Raw genomic sequence first — 7,090 nt, 5'->3', positions numbered from 1 at the left:
TAAACAACTTAAAGCAAGGACTAAATAACTAACTTCTTCTTTACTGGATAAAAGTAATTAATTTCACGATTGGACAGTACAAGTAATTTTGCTGGAGGATAAGAGTTGATTTTTAGAGCTGAAGTGTAACCCCCCGGGACCCGGGAGTGATCCGCGAGAGAACCTGTTGAAAAGATACAGAGGACTTTGACAGCTGTCAAAATTAGCTGTCAAAGTTGGGGAATAAAAAGAAACATTGTTTCTGCTGCCTTTGCCGGTTGGATTTGTTAGAATTTGGTTATAAACTGTTGAAAACAAAGAGAAACAAGTTATTTTGACTTTGGGAATGGAATTAGAAGGATTAACCATAATCCCTCTAGAGGGGGTTCTGGGACACTGCAAGAATGGCTGCAAGTGGAAAAATACTCATTGAGCTGAACAGGACTTTTTATCTCCTGGGAAAGCTTCAAGAACAGAGTGATATTTTGGCTACAAGGGTAATTACACTGAATGAAACAGTAAATAATTTTACTGAAACTGGAAGGGACTTGACTCAAGTCTCTGTTGCTGAACAAAAAGCCCTTGTAGCGGAAATAAAAGTCTTTGCAGCTGAGCAGGAAAAGAAATTTGATAAATCTGAGAAAGTGGAACAAGAGATATATGATGATCTGGAGGGAAATGAAGGAGGAGCTACAATGCTGCAGAAGGTTAAGGAAGGCCAGAGGCCTGGCAGGAAGGGCATAAAGGAAAATAAGAACTGGATGATGAAAATTTGGCTTGAATTGGAAAATGAAGAATGGAGAGACCTCCCTATGTGGAGACCTGAAGACCTATGGATTACAAATTTGATCAAGAAGGAAGTTGGAGCTTTTGGGACATTTAGATTCAAAAGGATTAAGAAACAAGATTTGAGCTCCACTTATGAATATAGAGGTCTGGCTGGAAGAAAAATGGACATTATCGAGACAGGGTTTCTCCGAGATTTGAGGTTTTACATAAAGGACTACCAAAAAAACTGGCAAAGACGAACTGAGAGAGAATTGAGAGCCTCGGATGTAAGGTCTCCAGGCTGAGAGCAGAGAGACTGATAAACATTGGGGATTGAAACCGGGAAAGGGGGGGGGGGAGTTTGGGAATCCAAAGGGTGTATAACTATATTTTGATTTCTTCTTCTTTTTATTTTGTTCTGTTATTAGTACAAAAAAGGGGTCGATCTTAGAAAAAGATTTTAATGTATAAAGATTGAGGATTATAAGGTAGAATTGGATATATAAAATGAACTAAATATAATAATGAACTAAATATAATAAGGTCAAAAATTGGGGATAAGAACTTGTTGAATCAAATAAATGGAATTGGAATACAAGAAGGGGAGGTGTGGGGAAGTCATGGAAATATGTTATTGAAAATAAGGCTTAAAAGGTGAATATTTTTTCTTTCTTTCTTTTTTAATTTTTCTTCTCTTTTTTCTTTGTTCGCTCTTTTCTTTTCTTTTTCTGTATTTCTTGAAAATTTCAATAAATATGGTGTGTTTTTTTAAAAAAATTCAGGTTCCATGGCTGAAGACTGGAAAGTGGCCAAAGTAACAGCAATTTTTTTTGGGGGGGGGGAGAAAAAGCAATGAATCCAGGGGGATCCAGGAAAGTATAGGCCACATAGCTTAAGAACTGTTCCAGGAAATATGGTGGAAAGCATCGTTAAAGATTACCAAACATATAAGAGAACACGTCTTGCTAAAGAAGAACCGGCAAGGTTTCCATGAGAGTAAATCTTGTCTAAGTGGAAGGGTGAACTATGTTCTTCCCCTCAAGTGCATACGTAAAATGGATTGCTTAATCTTCTAAGCATGGAATATTTCCAATCCATGATGAGGCAGTATTCCTATAAAGGGTAGTTTCAGGAGTACAACATCAGGAGAGGACCATTGGCTTCCGGTCCTGCTTATGGGATTGCCAACTGGGTCTGATTGGTCACTGTAAAGAACAGGATGTTGGGCTAGATAGGCCTTTGGCCTGATCCAGGTGCACTCCATTTATTTAGCGAAGATGTGTAACTTAAAATAATTTTACATGGATACAACGATGCCTAGCCATAGGTTTCTCCTAATTTTATAGGCTATAGCAGATGTTTTCCAAAGCCTAAATTGTGCTAGAATTGATTTATGAACCACACTTGCCTTTTAGTTATTCTAGTCCTCATTATTCATATTCATTGCTACCCACACTTAACCTTTTGACTCTCATCCCTTCTTCTGAATGATGCACACACAGAGACTTTGTTCTTTCTGACATGCCTTATCATTTTAATCTGTCATCTATTTTTCCAGCCATTAGAAGATCCCAGGCACTCTGTATCTATAATCTGTTTACATTCTTTGTTATTTTGTTTTAATGTTCTTTTCTTTCAACTCTGCCTCTCTCTCTTTAAGTTGTTATTTCCCCTTTGTTTGATGCCTCTTTGCTTTTCATCATATGTGCCAAATGTCTTCGACTGCCACACTGTAGGATACGGTAGTTAATGTCACTTGTGAAATAATTTAGGCTGCAAGAGGATCTCAGTGTAAATTGTAGTGTGCAATATATGGACACATTCCCATGCATATATATATATATATAGCTGATGACAGATTCAGTCCCTTTTGCAGCTTTTATTTAAATGGAAACTAAAAAATATATACCTCGAATGCAGTCATTAGTTCTCAAAGTTGGTTTTTATATGGCTGTAAAACCATTGGCCCAAACCCACAATAAAGTGGTTTGCGTGACTCCACTAACACAGTTAGACTATGTTGGCATATGTTGGTTACCACAGCATCACTTGTTTTGTGCTGGTTGGCACACAAAGTCCTATGTGTGTTGCTCATAATGTCACCTCCATTGTTTGTACCCAATTTCCTGAAAATTGTTAGGAAAAACCCCTACTGTCATGTTAACTGGCAAAGGCTTCCAGTATTTCTGGTATTGCTCACAGTTTCAAAAGTCAAAACAGAACAAAGTAGAATCTACTTTGGCAGTTTCTAGCCAAATTCTAAGCCCGCCCTGCACAAATTGTGACCCACCTAACCAAACACTGCCTAGCAGTTGTGTACTATAAGCCTTCAATGTACTTTATGACTCTTCCTGGCTTTGTAGATCAGACAGACAACAAAACCAAGAAACTTATGAAGTCCTGGTGGGCTGTGTCCAGTTTGAGAGGTCGCAAGTTGTGCAAGGCTGCTCTAAGGAGTAAGAAAGTCCTTTCAATACAACAATCAGCCTCTTTTGCTACACCCAGCTTCTTTCCATAGGATTAAATGGACTGAGCTATTCATCTCCATCTCCATCTCTCTGAGATAGGATACCTTAATTCTGTTTTCTTTGGGAGGGGGGCTTAGAGGAGGGGGGCAACATTGTCTTGTCCACAAGTTCATGTGGTGACGTTCATGCCCTTGAATGAACAAGGCTTAGGATGCTCACATAATGTGATAGGAATATTGTATATAGTAATACATAAGAAAAGTGCATAATTTATAGCACTTATCATCTTCATGATATGATAGTTATCTTGACAATTGTAATTATATGACAGAATGTGAAAATTGGCAGCACAAACTACAGACTACAGCAAGTGCTTTATCTGACTCCATGGTTTTTATTGTGATTTTACCGGAATTATATCACGTATGTGGAAAACCAGGTTTCCTCCCCCCCAAAAAATTATCATTCTTCCTCAAAGTAGTCGCTTAAGTTGCAATTCACACTTGGAAAGTGAGATTATATATATATATATATATATATATATATATATATATATATATGCTTTCGTAGATTTTCACGGGTACAGGAATGCAGGTTTTGGTGTCCTCGGGTGTCTTCCCGTGTAAAAGTTGGGGTGTCTAGGCAATCCCTACACAGATCTGGCTGACACAAGCCACAAAACCACAGCTCGCCCCTATACACGAAGCCAAGCCAAAGCACAACTAAGTGCAATACAGCCATCTTCTCAAGAAAACTCTTCACAAAGTTCAAGAGGTCAAGACACAAAGACTTTAGCAACTAATCCACACCTAATGACCCACCTAAGTGGTACTCAGGATATCACTCAAGAAATCACTCAAGGTATCTCTCAAGTAATTAAGGAACAAAAGAAGAAAAGGCACACTAGCCTGGGAACTTCCTCTCTGCCCAGAACATTGGAGGCTAGACACCACACCCCCTCTACAGTATTTATAGGAACTCAAACATTGAGATCCCGCTCTGTTCCAGTAACAAGAAGCCGAAAGCACCAGCCTGAAGATGACGAGTGAGACCTCGTCGAAACGTCGCCTAGACACCCCAACTTTTACACGGGAAGACACCCGAGGACACCAAAACCTGCATATATATATATATATATAATACATCTGTTTAAAAGTCTTTCAGATAAAACTTCTGAGGGTGAAACTAGACCAGGGCAAACTAAATTAAATAGGGGGTGGAACAATGCCCCTACGGGGAAAGGTTGCAGCATTTGGGGCTTTTTTTATTTTGAGGCCAGGGAAGTAAGAGGTGAGATTGCAGAAGTGGGCAAAATTCTGCATGTTGTGAAGAAAGTGGGTAGAGAAAAGAATATACAGTGGTACCTCGGGTTAAGTACTTAATTCATTCTGGAGGTCCGTTCTTAACCTGAAACTGTTCTTAACCTGAAGCACCACTTTAGCTAATGGGGCCTCCTGCTGCCGCCGCACCACCGCTGCACAATTTATGTTCTCATCCTGAAGCAAAGTTCTTAACCCGAGGTAATATTTCTGGGTTAGTGGAGTCTGTAACCTGAAGCATCTGTAACCTGAAGCGTATGTAACCTGAGGTACCACTGTATGAGAAATGGAAGAAAGGAGAAGCCATGAAGGAAGATTATACAAGAGTAGCCAACAGTTGCAGGGGAAAGGTTAGGCAGGCCAAAGCTCAGAATAAGGTCAGAGAGGAGAATAATAATAATAATAATAATAATAATAATAATAATAATAGGCTTTGAAGCAAGAGGAAGGACAAGTATGTGTATGTTCGCATATATGTTTTTTTATTGTCTCTAGCGACAGAAGAAAGAGCTGTCCATGGAAATCAATGGAAAAACCAAATATTGTTATGCTTATGGGATTGGGCACATGTGTGTTCGCCTACTTCTACTCCCCCCTGCAAGATATAAAACCAGCCAATGAGGACTCAGCATGCTCACTGGGCCCAGAATGTTGAATGTGGGGGAAGGAAAACCATGAGGGAAGAGGAGCAGAGTGGAGCAACTGGATCTCTGACCAGAAACACTCAGAACTGTAACATTTTGTTGCATGGCCTCACTTGTAATTTATTATTACATTTTTTACATTTGCACAAATGCCAGCCTTCTAAAATAATAATTAATGGAGCAATAGTCATCTGTGAGATGTCAGGTCGTCCCTTTAAAGCACATGGACACACATTTATTACAGTACAGAGTCAAAGCCTGAGTATACCACTTTCAAGATGAACTGATGAACTGCTAATCCTGCTTCCTATATAAGAGACAGAGGTGCCATCATCATATGAGTCTGTTTTCTTATTGGAAAATGACCAAAATACAGTTCTACATTGCTCGGCTGATATAGATAAGAAATACTGAAGTAGCAATAATAAATTAATGGCCATGCAAGATGAAACCCCAGTTGCTCAGACGGCTGTCTCCACATAATCTGTATTTTATACAAAAGGAGAAAGAACTCTATGGAATTTCAGCTGTGGCCGGATAAAAACTGCCAACAAACTGTGATAAGAAAAGTCTAATGTGCTTATTAATCATGTTTATAGCTCCTCATTTGCTGATATATTAGCCCAAACTCCCCCTTTTAAAAAAAACACCCACTGGTAGGTACATTTGATAGAGCCCTTATTGTTGTTCCTATTTGCATTAATTAAAACTAATTGACCATGATGGGTTTTACAGTAAATCAAATACTGTACTGTAGTAGATTTGTTTAATATACTGCATTATAGGATGGAAATCCTTGCAAATCAGAATACTTGAAGTAGCTTTGCTTCCCACCTTAGATCTTTGCATTTACTGGATAGTATTGCTAAATGACTTCAAGCTGACAATAAGGTATTTAAAATAATGTAAATGTTATGAACACTACCTCGTATTTCGCCATTCATTTTAATAATGTAGATTGTACGCAGTCATATAGGTTTGATTTGTTTATACTTTTCCATCGTTTACTTATAGCAGAATTATAATATTGATCACTTATGAAAGTCCAGCTCTTTGAGGCCACTCTGGAAGATGGAAGAAAGGGGATCCCAGGTGTTTCTCTATTTTACAGTTTATAGTCCTCAGTTTAAATAAGTGAAAACTTGTCCCCAGCAGCATTGATAATTTTGTCTTTGTAATTTCTCACGTGAGTGCCAAAGTCCTCTTCATTGTGGTTTGTTTGATTATACTTAGGACAGCATCACTTTTCTCTCTCTGCTATGATAACCCTTTACTGTATGTGATGTTTACAATCTGCACACCAAATAAACTGAAACTATTATAATGGTGATTCCTCTTCTCATTATTGCTTTGTAGATGGCCAATGAACAGCTGTAAGCTACGCACCTTCACCTTAATTATCCAAGAACAACAATCTTAGATAATATCCATCCAAATACTTGTCCACAGAGTGGGTACAGCATAATGAGAAAACGCACAACAGCACAAGACAACATGCAGTGAAATAAAAAACTCTCTCTCTAATGACCCTAGAAAATGGTAGTCATTAATCCACAACTAGTGGTATCTGCGCATCTCATGAGACTATATGCCACTTGTGCACTATTAAAAACAATCCCTTTTGCTATTAAACAATACCTTACAAATTATTGGGCACCCTCTTATATTTTCCACCAGACTATTTTGAGACATGTCAGATAACCAGAGAGAAAAATGCTTAGCTAGTATTAGCTTTGTTTAAAGAAAAGTTAACACACACATATAAACTAAATTTATATTAGGCACCTATATCCTATGTATACATAAATGCAACAATGAATCTCTTGTACGTACCATAGTCTTCCCCATTAAATGCAAAGCAGAGGTATGATTCCTATGTACACAGAAATGTGTGTGCTGATTGGCTCTTTCT

General features: G+C 38.3%; 1 long non-coding RNA gene across 1 annotated transcript; it reads left to right on the top strand.

Annotated features, from left to right (window-relative positions):
* Nucleotides 1-3,038: 3,038 nt before the first annotated feature.
* On the top strand, nucleotides 3,039-6,685 carry LOC310841232. The gene is made up of 3 exons (XR_014562424.1): nucleotides 3,039-3,203; nucleotides 6,193-6,270; nucleotides 6,535-6,685. It is a non-coding gene; the product is annotated as an uncharacterized lncRNA (long non-coding RNA).
* The last annotated feature ends 405 nt before the right edge of the window (nucleotides 6,686-7,090 follow it).

The sequence above is a fragment of the Podarcis gaigeae genome, assembly GCF_964106915.1.
Source record: "Podarcis gaigeae genome assembly, chromosome: 3".
Taxonomy (NCBI): domain Eukaryota; kingdom Metazoa; phylum Chordata; class Lepidosauria; order Squamata; family Lacertidae; genus Podarcis; species Podarcis gaigeae.
Note: the sequence above shows the minus strand (reverse complement) of the source record. Positions and strands in the feature narration are given on the sequence as shown.